Source organism: Vicugna pacos, chromosome 6, assembly GCF_048564905.1.
Source record: "Vicugna pacos chromosome 6, VicPac4, whole genome shotgun sequence".
NCBI classification, from domain to species: domain Eukaryota; kingdom Metazoa; phylum Chordata; class Mammalia; order Artiodactyla; family Camelidae; genus Vicugna; species Vicugna pacos.
In genome coordinates this window covers 55,466,144-55,489,012 of record NC_132992.1, presented here as the reverse complement: position 1 = coordinate 55,489,012, position 22,869 = coordinate 55,466,144, and the positions used below count along the sequence as shown (strand labels likewise).

At 41.2% G+C, this 22,869-nt stretch overlaps 1 long non-coding RNA gene across 5 annotated transcripts in view; it reads left to right on the top strand.

The window, feature by feature from the left end:
• The first annotated feature begins 5,231 nt into the window (after positions 1-5,231).
• The window catches only part of LOC116280972 (uncharacterized), a 382,863-nt gene continuing 365,225 nt past the window's right edge, over positions 5,232-22,869 (top strand). For all 5 annotated transcript variants that reach the window (XR_012073628.1, XR_012073627.1, XR_012073631.1 and 2 more), the window contains exon 1: positions 5,232-5,521. This is a non-coding gene — a long non-coding RNA (uncharacterized lncRNA). The remainder of the gene's footprint in view (positions 5,522-22,869) is intronic.

Genomic DNA, 22,869 nt, shown 5'->3' with positions numbered 1-22,869 from the left:
TCTTTGCCAGCAGGTGCTTTGGGCGCATCAAAGTCCCTCCTTCAGAGGGTGGTTGTAAGAATCCCATGAAATAGCAGATGGAAAAGTGCCTTATAATCTAAACCAATATAACAATGCATTCTAAAAAAAAAAATCATTAAGACTGCCGGTAAGAAAGCAGATTTTCAGGCAGAGCATGGTAGCAGAGAGGGGAGAAGGACAATACCCGTTTCCCAGACCTGTTCCAGAAGTGCATGATGGGTGCACGATGGGGGCTTGGGAAAAGACTGCCTTAGCGGAATCAGTCAAGTGCAGTGGTTAGCAGGTGCCATAGGTTATGTTTGTACCACAGTGGAACCAACCTTCATCATGTCTTAGGAGAGAGTGGTGCTGCTGTGGGCAAATGACGACAACCCTGGTGACCTTGACATCAACAGAATGTGCGCTCTGGTTGGACCCTGCTAAGTGCTTACTTGCATCACCTCGTTTCTTCTCCACAACCACTGACTCTCCTCTAATTGTTATCTGCATTTTACAGAGAATTCTTAGCGAGGTTAAGAAACTTGTCCACATTTGCGGTTAGAAAGTAGCAGAGTGGGAATTCAAACTCTGGTCTGACTTGTTTTCGAACCCACACCCTTAGCCACCATTAAAGAAACACACCAAGGCTTTTGTTTTCTCCCTGAAGGTCTCAGTAGAGAAACTTTCTCTCCCTTCATAAACTTTCAGGAGTAACCTCAGAATTCCTCAGAATCACCTGGTAGAGTCAAAATAGAAAGGGAGCTTATGCCATGTGGCTGCAATCATTGCTGCTGACAATTAGCTAGAAGCAGCGGCTCCTCTGAGAATGGTGAGTCCTCACGAGGGCCTCTAGACTCTCCCTTGTGAGATTTCAGGACAGAGGTTAAAGTGCAAAACTCTGCCCTCTGGGAGGACAGACAATGCTTTCTGTTCCTAAAAGCACCAGCTCAGTGCTTTTTACATCATTAAAAACAAATATTTGGTGACCAGCAGAATCAACAGAAGTGAAAAATCCCCAAATCCTCTCTAGACCCTGTCCTTTCATCACTTTAAAAAAAACAAAACAAAACAAAACAAAACAAAACAAACAGCTCCAAAGTTTGTGGCTCTGAGAATTTCCATAGCTGAGCTCTGGAAGCAAGGGTCTGCATCAGCTCTGCTGAGCAGGTGAGGGCCCACCTGGCCTTGATTCGGTTAGCGTTGGCTAGCGTCTTCCTTCTGATTTGAAGTGTCCATTAATTCACTGCAAATCTGGAGGAAGGAGCAGATAAGACCAAAAGGGAAGGGGACTTTTGGTCCTCCATGGTTTTGTCTTGTTCTTCTCAGGTTGTGTTTACAAATGAAAGAAACAAACAGAAAAGTCTCGACAAAATGGATAGAGAGAATGCTTATCTAACAGATACTGTTACACATGCCTAACAGTTTCATCCTGCTAAGACTTCAGTTTTTTCATTCTCTGATCAACTCCACACACACTTGGATCATTAGGAAGGTCTCCCCAAGGAGTTTTCCTGAAGAGGGAAGAATAGTGATGCCAGGAGGCAAGGGGCTGTTTTATCTGATGCAGAGGTAAAAATCGTGCATTATCACTGGGAGGATGAGCCTGGACTTGCACGACGGGTGCTTGGCTCAGGAGTGTGTCAAAGATCTGGGTGAGCTCTTGGTGAAGCTCCTGGGGCCAAAGAGATGGTGCACTAAGCACTTCAGAAAGCATGTTAAAAAAAAACCCTGCAAAATCAAAATCACTTAATCTTGCTTCTCTGTGAAAGATTCTGATCTGAGTACTTTACACTGAACATGAGTAAAGTCTGTACATAAGAGATTGTCCCTGCTTCCAACTTTTACACTTCAGTTGGGCAGCCCAATTTCTTGTGTATAATATCCTCTCCAGGGAGTTTTGCAGGTAATTTACAGAGTGGTAGAGAGGAAAGCCCCTTATCTTAAAGATCAGGCAAGACATCCTTAGCTTCCCTACTTTATTTGACCTTGCCACAACCTTTCTGAGCCTCAGTTTTCTGCTTTGCCTGCTTCACGGAGAAGCTGTAACAATAAATTTAGTGCCTGAGAAGAGTTTAAAAACTGTAAAACTCTTCGCAAGTTTAAGGCACTTTAATTTTCTTTACAATTTTCAAAAAGGCAGGGTACTGTTAGTAAAGGATAATTGCAATAGAAAAAAACACTTTAAGTTTTGTTCAAAGAATGTTTATGGTAAAAATCACATACATTGGAGCTCTTTTTGTATGAACCAGTTTTGATTACGTAGGATTCGTTTGTGTGACAAAGTAGAAATATATTCATCTGATGTATCAGTTTACAATAAAAAATGTGAGAAGCCTGTTTTTTTTAAACTACATAGTAGCAAGTCTTTGTGTCTTTTCTAGCGAAGTAATCTGGGAAGTGAGACATTGGTGACTCCAACAGTGCTCGAAACCCAAAGCTAAGTTTACCCCGAGGGCTTGTGAAGTCAGAGTCTCTCCCAGCACTGCCCCCCCTTTCCTTGTGGCTCTTGCCACTATTGTATTTATAATTCATTTCTGTGATGATTTGGGAAACGTCTTTCTCTCCCAGATGTTAAGTTCTATGACGGTAAGAACAGTTGGTTTGCTCACAGTGCCTGGCACTTAGTAGGACCTCAGCAGATAGTTGATGAAATTAATCAGCATCCAGGAACATGCTTGTTACACTGCATAAATCTACCTACTTGAGGCTTCGTGGAAGAGATTTCCTTGTGGTCTATTAGAAACAACATGGCTTCTTTGTAAAAGTTCTTAGCCTGTGGACCCTCTCAGCTCTGTCCTGGTTCATGTTCCTTTCTTGCTGGCAGCTAGAAAGCTTTGAAATACATCGTGGTTGCCTCTCAGCAGATGTGAAGGATTTCATGGGTATATTCTTTGTGTACTAGCCACCTTCCTGCTTAGAATTTATGCCCTATTCCTTATTTCCCCTTATTTTTCTTTATCCTCCTCTTGTTCACCTTAATGCATATTTTATGTGACTTTTACTATTATCTTAAATGTATTTAGCAACCTAGGCAGGTTATAAAAATAGTACTCATACGAATGGCCTTTGATGTACTGGAGGCAAGAGAGAAAAGGTTGGAATTACAAGAATGGGATATTTTCATACGACAGTAATGTGTTTCAAGTTTTGGCTTTTTTATTTCATGGTGAGGTAATGATAAAAATCAATGCTCACACCGAGATTCTTGGGTTCTAGCAATGTAAGATCCTACACGGGAAGGAGGACTTCTGCTGTCAACTTAGTATTTAGAGGGTGTGTGGGAACTAAGGAAGCCATCTGAATACTGCTTGGGTCAGAAAGTTTGCTTGGTTTCTCTTGGCCTGTTTCCTCATTCCTTTAGGTTTTGGAGACCTGGCTAAGGTAAGTTCTTCTCTGGCCCACTAGTTTTGCTTTGCTTTTTATCTAGGCCTTCGGGGCGTCCATGAACAGAGAACTTATTTCTCCATATTGAAAGCTTGGTCCAGCCTAGACCTTCTCAGGAATTCTTTTTGGATTTGAGAAAGGCTGTCTGGTCCATAGTATCCCCAAACTAAACCTTACAAGTAGTTCTAGGCACGACTTCCACAGTGCTCAAGCAACCAGATTTGTAGCACCAAACTTCCCCCTGCTTTTGAAACCTTCCTGACCCCCACCATGGGAGGCGGGGAGCTTTGTTTACACGTGAAGCACCACTTTCAGTTATACTCATGATTATGTGACTTTCGGTATTCGCTATGTCCTCACTCTTGGCCAACACAAATATGTTATCACATTCGACCTTCCTTAGCATAATGACTTTGGAAGCCCACAAGATTTTCTAATAAACAAATAATGAAGGAAATGAGAGCACCTGCAAAAGGAAGGAAAACCTCCAACTGCAGATTAGGAGATAAGACCTAACAAAGCCAGCCACGTTCCTGTTAAGTGATGGTCCCTTCCAAGAATGCAGAATGTGATGACTGCTCATATGGAATGCCTGCCCCGGACTGCTTGTTCTAACACAAGCAGTCCATGCAAGCCAGATGGTGAGGATTGTCTGATCCACTGCCACTGACTGGACCCTCCCAACACGTCTATCCTAGAACTTCCCCAACCTCCACCCAGAAGACAGGAGGAGAAAGCTCCTAGTACCATCATTACACTTGAACTAAGCTTTTTGAGGGCAACAATAGCTAATCCCAACCCTTTTCCCTTGTCGCCCATTCCCCTCCCACCCCACCCTAACTGATTCCAGGTCTTTCTATGAAGATAGGACTTAGGGTTGGACGGAAAGAGGCTACCCTCTCATTTTCACTAGAGAGAAATCTCTTAGCTTCTATTAGCCCATTTCATCTTCAGAAAATAATTGTTTGGCTAGAGGAACTCCAAAAGTCCTCATACTTTTTTTTTTTTTTTTTTAGTTTTACTCTGTTTCCCTACTTTCAAAGATGCTTCGAGCTTCTCTGGGCTGCTCATTCTACCCTCATTGTCTTTTCTTTCAGTCCTTGTAGGAATAGCAGGTCTGAGTTCAGGCTACTAGAGTTTAAGTCCTTGCTTTGAGACTTGCTAGCTAGCAGATCTTAAGTTCCTTAAACTTTCTAAACCTACTGTTCCTCATAGGAGAGGGAACTAAAAGGAATAGTCACCCTTGTTATGCCTATTTCCCTGGTTTGTTGTGACGATTAGTTAAGGAACCCCCCCCCCCTCTTTTTCTCTCCTCCACCCTCCTTGCCTTCTTTCCTGCTCTGCCCCTCTTCTCTTTTTCTCCCCACTCCAACTTCTCCCCTCTTCTCATACTTTATCGCACAGCTTGGGTAGGGCAGAGCCTAAAAGTCACTCGGTGGGAATACTTCAGCCCCTACTCTCACTTCTTTTTCTTCTAAACAAGGTCCCTTTCGCCCAACACCCAGCGAGATGCTGAGGTTTGCAGCAAAGAGAAGGTTTGAATTAGAAAGACAAGCAAAGAGAAGGAAGGACAAACTTCAGGTCTGCCTCTGGGAAGGCAAGAGGCTGCGGAAGAGGAGGATTTATGGGATGGGGAATAAAGCAGCAGGGCGGTCCGAAGCGTGGGGCGGTGGGGGGGGAGCGCGCAGCAAGTGGAAAAACATGAGGTAATCATCACCTGCGCAGGCGTGGTAACTACAGGCCTCTGCACGTTCCTGCGTGGACGCGCTAAGCACGAGCTGAGGGTGGAGTTTGCTGCCCTCTGACGTCAAAAGGTCACCGGGCGCGGGCACTCGCGCATGCCCAGTTGGAGGGTCGGTGGTCCCATCCAGTTTTAACCGGTTCAGCTCCAACTAATCACAGCTGACTCCAAGTTCCTGGACAACTCCCGCGAACACTGGTTAGGCTACCCGCGGCTTGGAGGACATGCAAACTTAAATGACCTTGATTAGTGAAGGCAGGTGTCGTGGATTTGACTAGTGCTCACCCAGGGTTTCGCTTCTACCTCCCATGCTGACGCCGGAGGCCAGCCTAGAGGCCCTGTGTCCGTGATGCCAGGAGGTAACCAGCTAGGAGCCCAATGGCATACCTGCAACAGGTGAGAAGAGTTTGCTTGCATTTCCTTTTACAGTGGATACAAGCGTGGTTAGGCTTTAAAAACGTCAGGGGTGAAGCAATGGCCTCCCCTCAGTTGAGGAAGTTTCTTAAAATATCCATAGCCTCACAGATTCGTAAGTTTCCTAGAGTGGTCTCCCTGTTGGACCTGTGACAACCCTTACTACTGAGGGAAGGATGGCGAGGTGGAGAGGGGGAAATGAAGGAGGAAAAGGGGAGCGGGAGGAACAACCTAAAAGTTTATTTTGGTAGGTGCCTGGTGTATTTTGGCATTGGTTTGGTAAGGAGTTTGTAGTTGAATTTTAGGAAAAGCTTCTTAAACCCTGCCTCATACATGGTGAACCTCTGCTGCTTAAGTTGTGCAGGTAGAGCTACATCAACAGAAGAAATGGGGAACACCTGACCGGGATGCCACAGACAGTGATGGGGGTTAGGTTTCATTTCACGTGCCCACCCCTAACAGTTTGCCTTGTTAGCCTGCGGTGCTGCCTTGAGAAAGCTTCACAGGCAGCACTTAGAATCAGGGAAAAAAGAGTACTAGAATTTCTTATCAGTGTCTGCAATGGGCAAGGCAAGAGTGATGGGTATATACAGATATGTACTTGCCAGCTCCGGGTTAAGATACACAGTGATGACATCACCATGGCAAACAGGAAGCAAAATAACCTAAGACTGCTTCAATGCAGAGTGTGGCGTGTTGAAGGAGGAAAAGATGGGTGTTTTTTTTTCTTGGGGTGAGGGTGAGGAATGGAATGAGGAAGAGAGTGGTGAAGACAGGGCTGCTAAAATGAATAGGGGAGGAAAAAGAAATTGTTTCGTGGTAGGGAAAAATAGAATATACGTGAACTTTAACTCTTTGTGAGATGAAGTCATACGAATCAGAGTTTTAACAGAAGCCTCTCCTTGCACCTGTTAATCTTAAACCTCTACTGAGGTGGACTCCAGTAGTTCAACCGGACATATCTGCTGAGTGTAAATGTTTTCTAGGTTTTCTATATGCTGTTTATTAAGCTCTTGATATTTGCAAAGAAAAGCGGGGAAACTAGTTTAATTCAAGTGTACGCAAGAAGCTTTGCTTGTTTTCAATCTGCTTGGTGAAAAGTGCTTTTAGATAAATTTGACGGTAACAAAAGCTCTACAGAATCTCTCTTGTTTTGAAGATTGTTGCTCACAGAGATGAAAATTTAAATCTAAGGGATAAAGCGAAGTCTGGCCAAGCTACTCAACACAAATTCAAATTGAAACTGTCCCTGTGTGTTCCATATGCTTAGGTCCTTCGTATAATTTAGGACGTGTCCCAAAGCATTTTGGTTAAAAAAATGTTTTATAATGACAATTTCAAACGTTGGGTTTCTTATTGTAGCATAGTTGACATAGATTTTTTTTTCTAGGTGTAACGGTTTTGCAGTTATAAGTTCAGAGCTTTCTGAAGTAGCACAGTGAGGACATGTGCAAGGAATTATGTACTAACAAGGCTGTTCTCTTTCTGTAATGACTCCTCCCACTTCCTACATCAGACTGAACACTCATTCCTGTTGATTTCACCTTCTAATATCTTTTGTGTGTGTGTGCTTAGTTCAGAGCGTCATATTGATCTCCTTCCTCTGTTCTTATTCAATCCATCCTTGCTTCTTTAATCTATTTGCCAAACTCCTGTCATAATAATCTTGTTAACTCTTTTGCTTAAAACTGTTCAGTTTTCCAGTGCCTGTAGGATAAAGCCCATTCAAGGCATTCACGCTTTGCCTTACAGCTGTGTCTCTGACCTCTCCATCCCCTGCAATCCATGCCTCTGGCACATCACATCTTTTGGAGTTCTTTTAGCATTCCCTGGTGGATCAGTACTTCTATGTTTCTCCCTGGACCATCTCTCTTCCCTTCCTCTTTTTATTTACCAGATAAACTTAGACTTTGAGATCCTGCCTAACATTATCTCTAGTCAGCAAAGCTTTCTTTCTGCTTTTCCCCTTGTTTTTGCCTCTATCCTAGCCTGGGCAGGCTCTCAAGGCTGTGTGCTCTAGTACAGACAGGTTGTTAAACAATGAACTACTTCCACCAGGACGTCCCGGTGATTTAGCAATTAGAGGATTACTGCCTGCACTATCAGAGGGCCTCCCAGACCCTGATCCAGCATTTGGCACTATTCATTGTCTTCAGTAGTTACTATTTTCAATTTCCCCTTTGATAACATTATTTCCTACCCTTTAAAGCATTTTATTTCATTTACTCTTCAAGCTACTTCCCTCTAAATTGTAGCATCTCTGAAGGCGAGGATACAGTCTTTCCCAGCGCAGAATCCCCGGCATCCAGGGTAGAAACTGAAAGTAGATGCCTAATAAATGATGAATGAAACTGGATCTTGGAGTCGGGATGGGATATTGTAGACTGAACCTGTCCATACTGGTTTCTCTTGTAGCAGTCGTTCTTGTTTGGGGTGATCTGGCCTGCTGGGGAGCATTTGGCAATGTCTGGAGGCAGTTTTAGTTGTCAGGACTGTTGGGGTGGGTGTTGCTAATGACATCTGTCAGGTAGAGGCAGGGGGTGCTGCTCAACATCCCACAGTACACAGGGCAGCCCCCGCAAGGAATTATTTAGTCCAGGTTGTCCGCAGTGCTGAGGTTGAGACTTTGCCTTATAGCCTTGGCAAACATTTCCTTTCCTCTGTATATCCTGACAGTGGGGTCCCATCCTCTCCTTGGTTAATGCCGTTTTCTCCCTACTTTCCCTCATTCCATGGTTCTCATGGGTCTGTGCTCAGAAGAAAGGGTAATCTCTTTTTTTTAGTCTCCCTACCTTTCTTTTGCTGCCTGCAGTGGTCAGGCTACACCTTATCTCTTCCATGTCCCTCAAAGTTGAGATCCTTCCTTTTTTTACTTGCTTAAAGGTGAAGATTTTTAACCATGCGAGATCTTGACGTTGACTTGTAGAACCTGACATACTCAAGGCAGTGTTTGGGGTCTGAGAGAGAGAGAGCTGGTGAAAGACAGAACAGGAGAATCTGGATATTTGACAGTCTCTAAAGGACATCAAAACACCCAGTGGAACATGGAAAAGAGGGGCTTGTTTGTGTAGGACAAGCCAATTGTTTCCTCCCACGTGAGTGGCTGGGTTTATCTTTCTGTAGCCACCATCCTTTTTTCCCCTGCAGACTAACTAGAACTCATTCTTTTTGTGATCTCTGTTTGGATTTCTTAAAAAATTTCTTCCAATGAACCCTTATTTTGCTGCATAATATCAAAATATTTTCTTCAGAGATGATTTCCTTTAAAAATAAACTTATCAGGAGAGAAGCTATGTTCACAGCTGGTAAAGGCATGATTAAATAATCACTGTATGGGGAATTGAAAAGCAATTTCATAATATAGCTGTAGAATCCAAAGAGAAAATCGAAGGAAACATTCCAGTTAGTTAAGAAAACTTTTCATCAAATAAAGTGTTTGAACTTTATTTGGTTTTTGTATTTTTTTTTTGGCAACTTTCTGTATGTGCATGTTTTACTTGGTGAGAGTTTATACAAAGGTTATCTGAATACAGTTAGGAGCTTCCTGAGAGTTTGGTTAACCTTCTAATTACATATAAAATCACTTTGCAAATAGTTACACTAAATATTTTGGACATTAATTTGACGTGGGTCCTTATCTTTACTGCCAGTCTCTAGCTCTGTTTTTTGTTTTTCATTTTATTTAAAAAGTTATCAAAGAGGAAATAAGAATGGTTTAAGAGAAATTCCTGTATTCTTTATGCTCACAGAGTGACATAGACTCTTTTACCCCTGAGTAGTGAAGTTATGGAGAAGGAGAACCTACTTCTGAATAGAAGAGGCTGGGGTTCTGGCATTGACCAGCATGTAATTCTCAGAAATCACCTCACCTCGCTGGGTGTTAGTTTAATTCATCGGTAGACTGGGCGGAATGTTACCACCTTTCAGGTTTCTGCTAAGGACTAGAATTTACCAGTGCAAAACCCTCATCACAGTGTATGGCAGGTCCTAGATGCTCAGGACTCAATAGATATGATTATGACCATAGTTGTGTTGGCAATTCAGAGGACACCAGCTTATTACATACAAGTTTTCACTTGGTAACTGATAAAATGTCAGAGGTACCAAGGAGAAATTTGTAAAATGCTTATGAGAATTTCAAAGGCCTGTACAAAATGTACAGATTGTAATCTGAAATACAACTTTATGCCTACAATTATGGGGCTGATATATGTTGATTTTTAGATGAGAATCCTTTGTTTGGTTTTTGTTTTTTTTGCATCATTTGGTGTGAAAATCCTGTACTAATACCAGACAGTATAACAATTTATATACCTGTAATTGTGAGACAATGTAAATTCCACTAGAAAATTGTATTTGAATGACTATAAGTTTTATTCTATTATCAGCCCAAGGTTTCTAAATAATAAATTTATTTGTGAATCTTAACATTATTTAAATACATTCCAAATAATCTAAATGTATCTTTTGAACGTTTTGAACTTTGCAAGTGGACTTAATGACAGTTGAGGGAGTCTGTTTCTTCAAGTTATATTAAATCCTGAAAAAAATAAAATAACTTGAAAAAAATTTTTCAAATCTTGTGAAATAACCTAATTGTTCACATGTAGCTCAGAATATTTTAATGTATATGTATACACTAACATAATCAAAATCATATATTCTAAAAAAATCTCTTGAGCTATTATAACAGAATTGACATGCTTTGCAATTGTATTTGAGTAGCACACACAGTAAGCCACTTAATCAGTTTACATAAGTATTTGAAATGCCTTTCCAAAGCGTATTTACCTATATTTTATTTCCCATCAACAAATTTTTATTTGAGTACTTATATGTCATTTTTGTATTTATCTTGATATATTTAACATTTTGTAAAGATTTCCATTAGTATTAATCCAATAGGTTAATTCCAGAAACTGGTATTTTAATTAAACTAGTTTTTCACCTTTTATAGGAGTGCTTTATCATATCTATTTGTAAGGCTTGGGTAAGAGGCACTGCAATGATAACCTTGCTTATCCACACACAACCTTATATGCACATAGGATTTTCAAAGATGAGTTCAATTATCCAGCAAAGGACATTCTCTCATTCTGAAAAATGGAAAGAAAATCAGTGACATGCAGATAAAGAGACTCAACCTAGTCTTAAAGCTGATTGCTTTGTATTTTTGTCTTATGAACTTTGAATTGAACTTCTGCACAGGATCTGGTGTGGATGAAATGTCATATCTGAGACTGATCCTTATCTCCTAAACGTTTCCTTTGTTTCTTTGATTCTTTGGGCTTTACCCTCTTATTTTATTGTGAGTGGCCCAGAGCTTTGATCTTGCAATAAGCTCTGGCTCGCAACACAAACCTTTGCTTTGGTATGACACACAGAAGGACATGGGTATACTCAGAAAATCTAAATAGACAAGAGGTTACTTCTTCTGTGGTTAGGGCTGAAGGTAAAAGGGGTAACTTCAGAATTTATTGTCTCCCATTACATTATGGGAAACTGAAAATTCACACGGGTATTTTAACATTAAGAAAGCACACCTGTGAGAACAAGTTTGATGTACAGTGTATATCTGTTTCTCATTTCATTTACAATAGTTTCTTGGGTTTTAAGAATTAAAAATTTCTCCCTTGTATTTCTGCAGACATAGAAATTTAAAGCCATCTTTCAGATTCCAAATTCCTTTCTGGTTAAAAAAATTACATTAAAACAGTTTTGAAGCTGTATAGTAAGTTCAAAAATGTTTAAAAAAAAAAGTAAAATTGATATACTGCATGCAAAATGTATCTTACATAGCTTTTTTTACCTAAATAATCAGAAATGTTAAGTGTATAATAAAATTAGAAGTTAAGTATTTTGTTTGGCAATAATATTTCATATTTCCTGACCATCTAAAATTTTTCTTACTTTCAGGAAAAAAAGGAGCATAAACTTTTCTGAATGTAGTTCCTTGTAGCCACAGTTTGCGAGAATGTCCTCAAATAATCATGTATCAGAGGTGTATCGATAGACTAAGAGACACCCTATAGATGTTAGCTATATATGTAGAATGTACCTCTGAAATTAGGGGTGGCCGAATTAGAGCACTTCAACACTCAGATAATGCTAAGGATTCTTGAACAGAACTTCAAAGGGTTTCCTTGTTCATGAAGATCTACTTATAAGTTAATTATAAACATGGTGGTTTTTAAGGCAATTTTCCTATTTTTTTGTCTTTGTTTAAGCGGAAAATTTTAAGCAGTAAGCCAGACCCAGCCATATAGCTATATTAATGGCAAGTTTATCATTTTGAAATGGACACTGACTCTTTTATGTCCCTGAAAATAAAAGCAGCTTAGAAATTGATCTCACATGCTTACTGAATGAGGAACTAGGGCGGAGGACTTTTATTTGCCAATATCAGACATATCCCTAATAGACATTTCTACTAGCAACTTTTATTAAATTTGAGAAATTTTAGCTGAAAGAGCCAATTGAGAAATATATTGGTAGACAACTTAACAATAGGTTGCAGTGAGGAGACAGTTTTATCATGACTATGATGTCAGTCTTTCATTCCAAGTAAGAGACTTTGGTTATGTTGTGCTTTATATATTTCTATGCATACTTAGATTTTTTAAACTGAGACTTGCCCACTAGCTACTCAACAAGCACTGAACTTTGTCCAGTGGGTTTATAACCTGAATTCAAGTTGTAGGTAATGTTTGTAATTCTAAAAATGCCGACATTTGTCATTGTGAATTATGTTTCCTTTAGGAAATTCCTTTACTAAAGAGAGGCAGTCACTTTTGACACTAATCAGATGCCTCTGTGCTGACCCTCTTGCTGAATGAGGCCAAGCTTTCTAGGTTATTAGTATTTAGAAAGAAATAACCATTCAGTGTAGCATTTCAGTAAATAATGACCTACAAGACTTACTAGGCATATTCCACAAGTTTTCCCACCCACAGCAATGATTAACTTAGAAAATATTATAGAGCTTTTCTTGTGTCAGCTAAGCAGGGTTTTGTAGTTCTTCATTCACATTTTTCACTTAATTTGATGTCTTTGAATTCCTTGCCTTGTAAATTCTTATATAAAGATTAGAAACTGCTTTTGGCTATGCGGGATTACATGCTTTTAGATGAAATTCAAACCATTGTAAAAGGTTTTGTTCACAGCAATACTATTTATTCCTTGTTGAATTTGGATGACACAGAGAAGAACATTAGTTAACTGGGAACAGAAATTGTGTTACCCAATTTAAAAAAGCTGTAGCAATAATTTTGGGAAAGACTAGAAAAATTAAACACTGGTGAGTTTATTTAAGCCTTTTAAGGAAAAAAGGAAATACCTGAAGATAATTAACAGTGCAGGGCCAACTTTTCCTCTGGAATGTCTTTGACTTGCCTGCCTTTTATATAGGTTATATCATTATGAAGATTGAGGATTGAAAAAGAATTTTTGGTATTTAAGGAAGCGATGGGTTTTTGTGATTCTTAGTACTCATCTTTGGGTAAAACAGCTTAAAAAAATCATTAGGAGTGAAGAAGTAAAAACATTTGATCTCAGGAGCTATTGGAATTGGTTTTCTTTTTGCCTATTTTTTCAAATATAATAGGTTAAAAACTTGGAGAAACTCCGAAAAGTAATTACTGTCTCCTAAGTAATAACTCTGTCCAATTTACAAACCAGAGAGAAGGCTCCCCTCTGAGATTTGAGATGAGACTCTTGATCTCTGGCTGCAGAATTCCAAAGAAATTCCATGTTTCTACATGGAATGTGGGGGCGGGAGTGGGGCTGGGAGTAGAAGAGGTGTCCATGCATAGAGAAAAATACTGAACAAATACTTTATTTGTTCATATGACATAATTAAATTTTGTGTTCCCTGTGGAACATCTTTAGATATTCTCTGCAAAATTTGTAGAAGGATCCTTTGAACTTAAATGTAACAAACTCTTGGGGTCTTTGGATTATACATTTATATGTCCTTATACCTTTTTCAACTAACAGAAAAGGCAAAACACCCTCCTTTATTGTTCTCCGTGTCCTTCTCTGCCTTTCACATCTTATTTTCTTCCCAGATGCATTTAGCAGATTTTTGTTTTGGTTCGTGTAAATGAGCTTCATCTCAAAGTCACCATGTCCCTCCCACTTCTGAATCCACTCTTAATGGATAACCCTTACTTCCTTGTTTCCCAGTCTTCCCCCTTGAAACATTTGGTGCTCCGCTGTGTTTAACATTAGCGTTGGATGGTTCTCAGGATTCATTCAAAGATGGGAAATGAGTTTTTTTTTTAATTGACTTGGCTGGAAGGTGCTCGTATAGAAAGGATGCTGGGAAAAGAAAATGAGCAGACATTCTAGGGAAGTGAGGTAACTGCACTGGGCAGAGGGTGGGTCCGGAAGGTCCCAGGCGGGTGGGCTTCAGCGTTAAGCAACATGAATCTCCCAGTTCCTGGCTCAGTGCCTTATGGCTAGAAAGGGCATCGTCCATATGTAACCCTCTCCCTGCAGGGGCTGCTCATCCCCAGTATTATCGACTAATTGACCATTAATTCCTGGAAGATTTTTTTTTTTTGAAACAGTTTTTTTTTAAGACCAAAAAAACAGTGCTATCATCAAGCTGAGACCCAGACCTCTCTGACAAATCCTGTTGAAGATGAAACAGAATGCTCGACTGAAGAATGTAGATGCCGTTTCATGTGTACCCCACTGATAATATTTTGGGGGGAAACCAACACAGGGCAAGCTAACATCACCAGAAAGAACACGGAATGGAAGGCTCGGAGAAGGCCGGCATTGTGACTGTCCCGTCCACCACTGCGTCCCAAGGGTAGTGGGTGTTTGCTGAATGGTTGGTTGAGTGAATTACCCTGCGGGCTGCAGTTGCCAAGTCTTTGGCCTATTTCTTTTTGATGTCTTGTATTAGGCCTGAAATTCGCTTTGAAATCACAGGAAGAAAGACTCTCTATAAACTCAATGGCCATTGTTTCTGCTAACATTATTATGTCACACCCAACCCCCAGTCCCTCTCAGACAACAATTGAACCTAAGCAATATCTGTCACATGACCCCTGAGGTCACGTTAGTTCACCTCCCTGCCTCCAGCCTGGCATTATGTAAACCACTGAAATAAAGGCAAGGAAGTCTAATATTTCTCTGGATGTACGTACTTAATAAAAACACAATCTGAGGTGAGAGGGTGGAGAGAGGACATTGTTTGAGTTCCTCTAAAGAAGTTAAGTGACTCTCTGACACAAACCCAGTCTCCTGCAAAGTCCTTTCTTTTTTTTTTTTTTTTTTGGATGAAGTTAACAGAGAAGGATTCTGGTCTTCCCGATGTTTGTGGGAGGAAGGGCCTGTCCTCACTTGCACAAGGTAATTTCTGTCTCATGGCAAATGCTGAAGCTCAGACACAGCAAAGATTCTAGGTGAGTTTACTCTGATGTTTTGGTAATGGTAGCGGCATTACCAGAGACCATAAATTTCCAGCTTCATGAAAGTATTGTATGATTAGTGAAATCCGAGTGCTTGTATTTCAGAATTTACAGTGAGAAAAGGAAGTGCCCTGACATGTCCCCAAATACTGGTGAGGAGGATACGCTCTCAGGATAATGTGCCACTAGGTCTTGATGTTTTTCATCTACCTGTACAGAAAATACTTAGCGTCTGTTATGGGTTGGGCCAGGTGCAGTTGGATGTGATTCCTGCTTTCCTGGTGTCCCTGTGTTTAACATTGAAATAATTATGTGAGAACTCTCAAATTCTGAAATACTATATTCAGAAGCTGAATAAATAGTGAATGAATAATAATGAGGAGGAAAAGGAAAAAAAGGAAGAAAATTGAAGAATATAAAACATAAACCAAAATCCAAAATGAAATCCGGGGACTGTCTTAATCAGTAGCAGAAGGTCAAGCCCCCGTCCAGGAATCCCCGTGCTACCTTTACACACCCGGTCCCACACCAGTCATGGGCGCTGCAGAGGAGGCGAGAGCAGGAGAGCCCAGGCTTGGGTCAGGCTGCAGCTGTTTGCTACTCGAGGAATTCCCTCCCAACGCAAGCACCTGCTGAGTTAACTGGGAATTGTGGCGGCCACACAGAAAGCACAGAAGGGGACCCCATTCATCTTGCAAGGGCAAGTTCAGGCCACATGTTCAGTACACCTGCCCATGATAAGATCCCTCCCCTGGTGATGCTGAGCCGAGCTACCTTGGGCTCGCAGTGCCAGTGCTGAGGGAGCGTCTGCCTTCCTCCCTTTCCTGGGTCTGTGCCCAGTGGAAGGGAGAAAAGAGGCCGCACGTGATGACAGAATGTCCTCTCCTGCCTGTGCCCCCGTTCTTCCTGATGCATCTGCGAGCACTGCTCCAGACACAGCAAGCCAGGAAAAAAGTATGTTGCGTAAATTAGTAAAAATATTTTCCAAGAAGTAAGCCCAGTGCCTCACAGGGCAGGTGGCAAACACGAAGAGCAGAGTGGCCAGAGTGATGTGTGGTGCTCAGGCAGGGCCAAGCAGGCACTGGGCCCCACGCCACGGGCAGCAGCGGCCTCGTTCCCGTGGAGTGTTGCCGTGAGGGGGACGTCGGTCCAGTATTGCTCAATCTTCCTGATTTTTCAAGAAGAGCCAGAAATCTAAATCTTGCGTGTGGAATCTCATTAAACAAACAAACAAAAAAATCTCATTTCAAAAATGTCGCTATCACTATTTTTAAAACACTGTGAGGACCAAACAAACATATCTGTGGGCCAGATGCAGCCCAAGTCTGCTAGTTTATAGCTCTAGTGTAGATGAAAAGAGAGAGGACCCTATTGGGGGAAACAACTCAATGAGAAAGACAACTTTGGAAAAATCCACATTCATTAACTCTTTTGGTTAATGTCACCTAGAGAATATGCTAGAGGCTGGGAGTTCTAGACAGACTTGCTAGGTGCTTTCTAATGCTCTCATGACTGGGGACTCTCTGTGGCTTTCTGCTGCCTTCTCTGAGCAGATACCTGGAGTCCTTTCATTAGCTCCAGGATGCCAAAAATCTCAGGTTTGCTGCTTGTACTTTATTCATCCAAACTAATGAATGAACTCAGATTACTTTTGTGTGAATCTTTCTATCTGGTGATCAGTGGAGGTACCCACTAGGCCATGCTCTGAGAATGATCACAATAAACAACAGTACCTGACCCAAATATATTTAATTATAAGTTGTGGGGAGGGTGGAGAACTGAGGCCTGATGTATCACTCTGGGAATAAGAGAAAATGGACTTTTTACCCCAGTCAGTACAAAGCAAGTTTCCAGGGTGTGACCTGCAGAGAACATCTGTGACCTTCTTTATTTCAGAAGTTCCAAGAGGAGGCCCTGGAACTGGCTGCCACCACCAGTTGAGCTGGTCAGCAGGAAGCTTGGCCTGCCAGAAAAACAGGGAGGGAATGAGAGAGGCTCTTTTCCAAGTTATCCAGCTGCCTCAGAGCCTAGCACTGATTGGCCAAAGGGAACTGACTTTAATGAGTTTATTTTTACTAGTCTGTATTAGATGTGGTAGGCTACCTGATGCTGTAACAAATAAACCCCCAAACCCCAGTGGCTTAACACAATAAATGTTTATTTTTGCATAGGCAAAGTCCATTGGTTGCTCAGAAGGTGGCTTCCGTGGGACTATCCTCCAAGCATAGATTCTGGGATCCAGCTCCTGCCCTTCAGAGCCTCTGCTTTCCCCAGGGTTGCCTTGAAGTCCTCTGCTGGGATAAGCAAAGAGAGAGAATTGATGGGTCTGTTTTAGAGCCAGGCCTTAGAGTGGCTATCTTTGCTTCCATCATAATTTGTTGTCCAGAACTTAGTCACTTGGGAAGCTGTATGCCCTCCTGTTTTCCCTGGAGGAGGACACACTATGTGTGAACATAGAGTCATCCTGACACCCAGCCTATTGACCGTCTGAGCAGAGGAGGAGGAAGAATGCCAACAAGTTCCCCTCTTATACCCTCTCTTTCTCTTCTCTTTCTTTCCCTCCCTTCCCTCTTATCTTTTTTACCCTCTCTCATGGGAATTACGACTGGCCAACCACAATAGCAGTGAAACCCACGTGATATCAGGAGGGTAGCCTGGCTTTCCATGAGGCTGGACTTCAGAAATCAAGGAAGACACATGAAGGTCTTATTCAGATTGGAGCACAAGAGCTAATTTGTCTCTAATTATCCTGTTGCTAATTGATAGAGTTGTTTTCAAAGAACTCTTCTTCCTTCTCCTCCTTAGTAATTCTAAACTCGTAAGACCACAGACTGATAGAAGGTGTGTGTAGACCATTCCAATTAAATACGTATACACATAGGTTCCTTTAATCTCTTCCATTTCCAGAACTAAGACAAATTGTTTAATTCATTGATTCTTTGCACTTTCAAAGTGGCTTCCATCAGAGGGTCTAATGATGGTTCACAAATATTTAAGTCTTTAACATTCATCCAAATGAATTTTTGAGGTAGCTGAGCCAAACATTGAACCTCTTTTGTTTATCAGGAAGACACTGAGTCACAGAACAGCTAGAGATTTGTCCATGATCACTCTCACAAGTAATCATTATTGCCAGAAGTTCCTAAGACTCGTAATTATCTGATTCCCCAAGTCAGAATTTTCATTGAAATTCTTTACATAACTTCTATAAAAATTAAAGTATATTTATATTTCATGTATCTTAAATATGCATTTTTGAATCACTGCCACTAAAATTACAGGTTCTTTGTCCTAATTCAGAAATGATTGGAATGTGTATTTTAAAAGTTCACCCAATCAAAGACAAGATTTTTGAAAGCTGCAAGGTCATGTTAGATGTCCAAGCAAGTGGTTCCTCTTGATTTGTGAACTTGGCTTCATAATGAGCCATGTTCCTATGAAACAAGCCTAAATAACGCATCTGACTGTCCAGTGTACAGTAAGACATGGTGTTCTTAGTGCAAACAGCTTATGTGGGGAGGCAGTGATATTCTTAACCAAGTTAAGTGAAAAATGACGATTTGATGCACTGTATATAGAATTGTTAAATAAAAAAGACAGGCTTTCGAGTGGCTTAAAGTGACATTTTGAGGGAGGGTTTATTGACCAGATGCAGTGAATCTGAGGTCAGTTAATTTTGCTTTGAAGTTTGTTCTTGATCCAGATCTTCAATAAGAAGGTAGTTTCCAAATCACTGGTCTGTGAACACTGCTTGTAATTAATTACCCTTTTATAATCTTAGGAATTCTGTCCTTTGCTATATTTTGAATAACTCAGACTCCATGGGGAGTTGTATTTTGGCTGGTATATTTGGAACTGCTAATAAACACCTACTTCCTGTTTTTCTTACTACTGTGTATAGCAAATTGTAAAATTACTTCAGTTGCCATCTCTGTTTCTTGTGTATTTAACCAGCCCTGATTTATGTTGTGAAATAATCTGCGTTAAAGAGTCTGTGCCAACACATTTCTCATAGCTTCAAAATGTAAGATACTGTATCTTACTATTGCAGTATAAACTTGAAGGATGACAGGAGAAAGTATTCCATTTCATCAGCACAGAAAAATTGGAATTTTAGTATCTTGAGCCCCACATAACTCTTGGAAAGAAGTTAGTTTATTTGTACTTTTTCTTTTTGTACATATATTTTTGAGGTTAATAGTGTTATTCTTTTAGGAAGACGTGATGGGGTAGAAAACATTTTTCTGTTTTCTTTTGAGGTGTAATTTTTCTTGCTAGGCTAAGCAGTGTATTCAATCAATAGTAAGTGTTATTACTATTATTAACTATTTCAGGTTTTTAATTTGCAAACTGTTCTGGTTGCTTTTGTTGCTCATGTTTGCCTGGCTAGCACTGAGACCTCCAGGTTCTGTTGTGTAGGCTGCAGGTTCGTGTTGAAGTCTAGGAAGTTGCTGATTTCGGATAGATTGTCTTCTCATGGAAAACTAGGTGCCTGGGGAGAACTGGCCTTGGGTCTAGCACTGGCCCCAAAAAGAGGTGACTCTTTTTGCTTTGCAAGTCCAGATTGTTATTGAGTGAATGATCAACAGATACTCATTCTCCTTTGCTGATAGAAAAGTATAGAGAGTTAATGAGTTACTGGTGCCCTGGAATCTCTACCCTTTTCCTACTCTCCCACCAGAGCTCCACCCCATGTTCCTGGTGACCCAAGTGGAAATGGAAATGTTGACAATAATGTGAGAGATCACTCAGGAACAGTTTGCCAATTTGGCACTGCATAGGCCATGGGGCAGTACTACCCTTAGACCTGGGCAACTGGACCCTTGTTCCAGAACCCCTGATTGAGAGGATGCTGCTCAGACCCTTCTCTGCTTTGCTCCCAACCAGTGGGGCAAGATGTTTTGGCAGGTTAAGAATATCCACCCAGAGCTTATGCCCTGCTCCTCAACAATCTGTGTTCCCATGACTAGAGAGTTCTGGCCCAAATGACCCTAGTACCTCTCACTGGACCACTGAAGGCCTTGTTCCTCACCATTTTCCTGAGGGGTGGCTCGTGTACATGTGTGTGCTGGGAGGACAGAATGTGGATATGAGGGATGGGGTGTCCATGCATACCATGCCCAGGCCCTCACAGTGTAGGGTGGAGCTGGTGATCGGAACAGAGGGAGCAGGCCAGTAAATGAGGCGTCCATTTATTTTCTCTTCCTGGCCAGGAGATGTTAGGGGCAGGCCTGCTGTGCAGGGCCAATGGGGAGGTAGAGCTTCAAAGTCTACATGGTGATCCCCAAGCTTCTCTCCTTCCTTCTTCCACCTTCTTTTAAGCTCTTACCAGCATTTTCACATTACCCCTCACTTCTTTGCATTTGACTTCTAAACCATCTTTCTAACCTCTCTTCACCAAACCCCAGGCTCCCACCTTCAGTTGCTTTCTTGTTTTCTCTCCCTAGAGGTCCCATCAGCACCTTGAATGCAACAGCTTTAAAACTAGAATCAAAATGAGAATCTCGCACAACCAGCTCCAATTTTTGAGATCTTTGCTTTGTCTAATGGAGCCACCTTCCATGATTATTCAGGTAGCTGTGTTCAGAACCGGTTTTGACTTCTCGCTCTCTATTGCCCTCATTTAATTGATTCAAAATTAACTAATTAACTCTAATGTGAGGTAGAATACCACCATGCAAAGTCTCTGGCTTGTTTCCCTTCTCCTCGCTGCAGCCTCCTGGAGGTTTCATGGCCACTCACTGAGGACCTTCCCAACTCCTCACCTCCTCTTGCCTTTGTTCGAACCACCCTATATCACCTGGCCAGACTCATCTTCCCACAGGATGGAAGCATTCACATCAATCCTCTGCTCAAGAGCCTTAAAAAGTCTCATTTGTTGATAAAATTTAGTAAAAAGTCCTTAGCCAGTCCCAACAAGAGTTGGGAATGGTATGATAAACACTGTGTACTTACTATTGACATTATCAAATCCCAATATTAAGCTGTATTTGTTTCAGACTTTTTTAAAATTTAAGCAACACAACTTCACAGATAGTGTAAAGGCTCCCACATACACCAATAACATTCTCCTCCCTCCCTCTTTCTCTCCCAGAGACAACTGTTATTGTGAATTCAGTGTTTATTACTACCATACGTATGTTTACACTACATACTTACATATCCAAAAATACATTTTATTACTTTGCAGGTTTATAAACTTAATATTAAAGTTAAAATTTAGCAATTATTTTGCCCTACATACTGTTTTGCAACCTTATCTATATTTATTTCATTAATGGCTAAAGTTTTCTGCTGTATAAATATTCTGCAATTTATTTATCCATTTCCCTTTGATGGGCATTTCTTTATATTGTCTCCAATTCTTTGCTCTTACAAACAGTAATTATGTGCCTTGTTGTATGTGCCTCCTCACACCTAAGTGTGAGAGTTTCTCTGGGGTTTTAACTAAAAATGGAATTTCAGGGTTACCAGCATGGCCATGTTCTCTTGCTAAATCAGTGCCCTGTAAGTTACACCCATTTACACTCCACTGGCAGGATGGCGAGTGGGAGGGGAGTCCCTGCTTCTCCACACTCACTCATACTTGTGATCATCAGACTTTTTAAATTTTGTGGATACAGTTGATGTAAAGTTGAATCTTGTTGCTTCAATTTGCATTTCTTTGATTTTCAGTAGAGAAGGCTTTGTTAGATAAGACACTTGAAGTGCAATCATGCAAAACCCATAAAAGCTCTGCACCTTTGACAGTCCCCAAATAAAGACTTCAGTGTAACAAAATATCCCATGGAACTAAAAGAAGAACATGAATGCAACACACGTTACTCATATGATATCAGTATCTGAAATATGTGAAAGAACTCCTGTAAAGTTTAAAATAAGACAACCCAATAGAAAATGCACAAATGTTATACAGGCACTACTCAGCAGAAGAAACCTTACACATTCCTGGGACTCAGTAAATATTTGCTGGTTACTAAACAAATAGAATTAGTGGCTGAAGCAGATCTCTACAGATGTCACTGTCTTCATTGGGTTCCTGTGACTCAGACCCTGAGACGGAGGTTGGTGTGTGGGAAGTGGTCTCATGAGGGTATCAGGAAAACAGGATTGGACGGAGAGAGATACTGATTTTGGAACTCTGGAGCAGGAAGGCCCTTCACAGGGATTCTGAACTGAGGCAAGGGGCTGGGCCTTTGTGTCCTTGCCTCCACTGGGGGGCAAGTCACCTTTGGTGGGGCAGATCCCTTTGGCAGAGCGGGCTGTCCAAGGAGAGCTCAGCTGTGAGCCATCGGTAGCCTATGCTCTTGGCAGCTGTGGGAGTGAGGTGGCAGCTGGGTGGGGCACACCACAGCCTCCACTTCACCTGCTGTTAGGACCCAGGAAATTAGTCCAACTATCTATCATATTTAGGAATCCTGGCATTGGAGTCAGAGTACCCTGGGGTTGAATCCCAGATCTACTAGTTACCCAGCTAGGTGGCCTTGGGCAAGTTAACTCGTCCCAGTCACGGTTTTCTTTGAGCAAGTATTCGTTGAGTACCTGAGAGTGCCTACCTTGAGACTGCTGTGAGGGTTAAGTGAAGGAATACTCACAGAGAGTGTAAAACAGTTCCTAGCACACGTTTAACGCTTGACAAACAGTGACTGTTATTTTTCATTATTAATACTTGTGGGGGAAAGTGCATTTCTTTTGCTCTGTCAGCGTGGTACAGCAAGAAACTCTCTTGGAATGTGCTTCTGTGGCTTTCTTAGATAAATGGAATACTCTTGAGGTTAGTGGGATTTACAGCAGGCTTATTCTCTGGTCTAAGCCAGTAATGCCTTAGCTGTTTAATAAAACATTTCCTGGTTTCATATTTAAAACTCCACTGACTTCCTACTCCTCTAGGCCAATTGATGTTTTTCT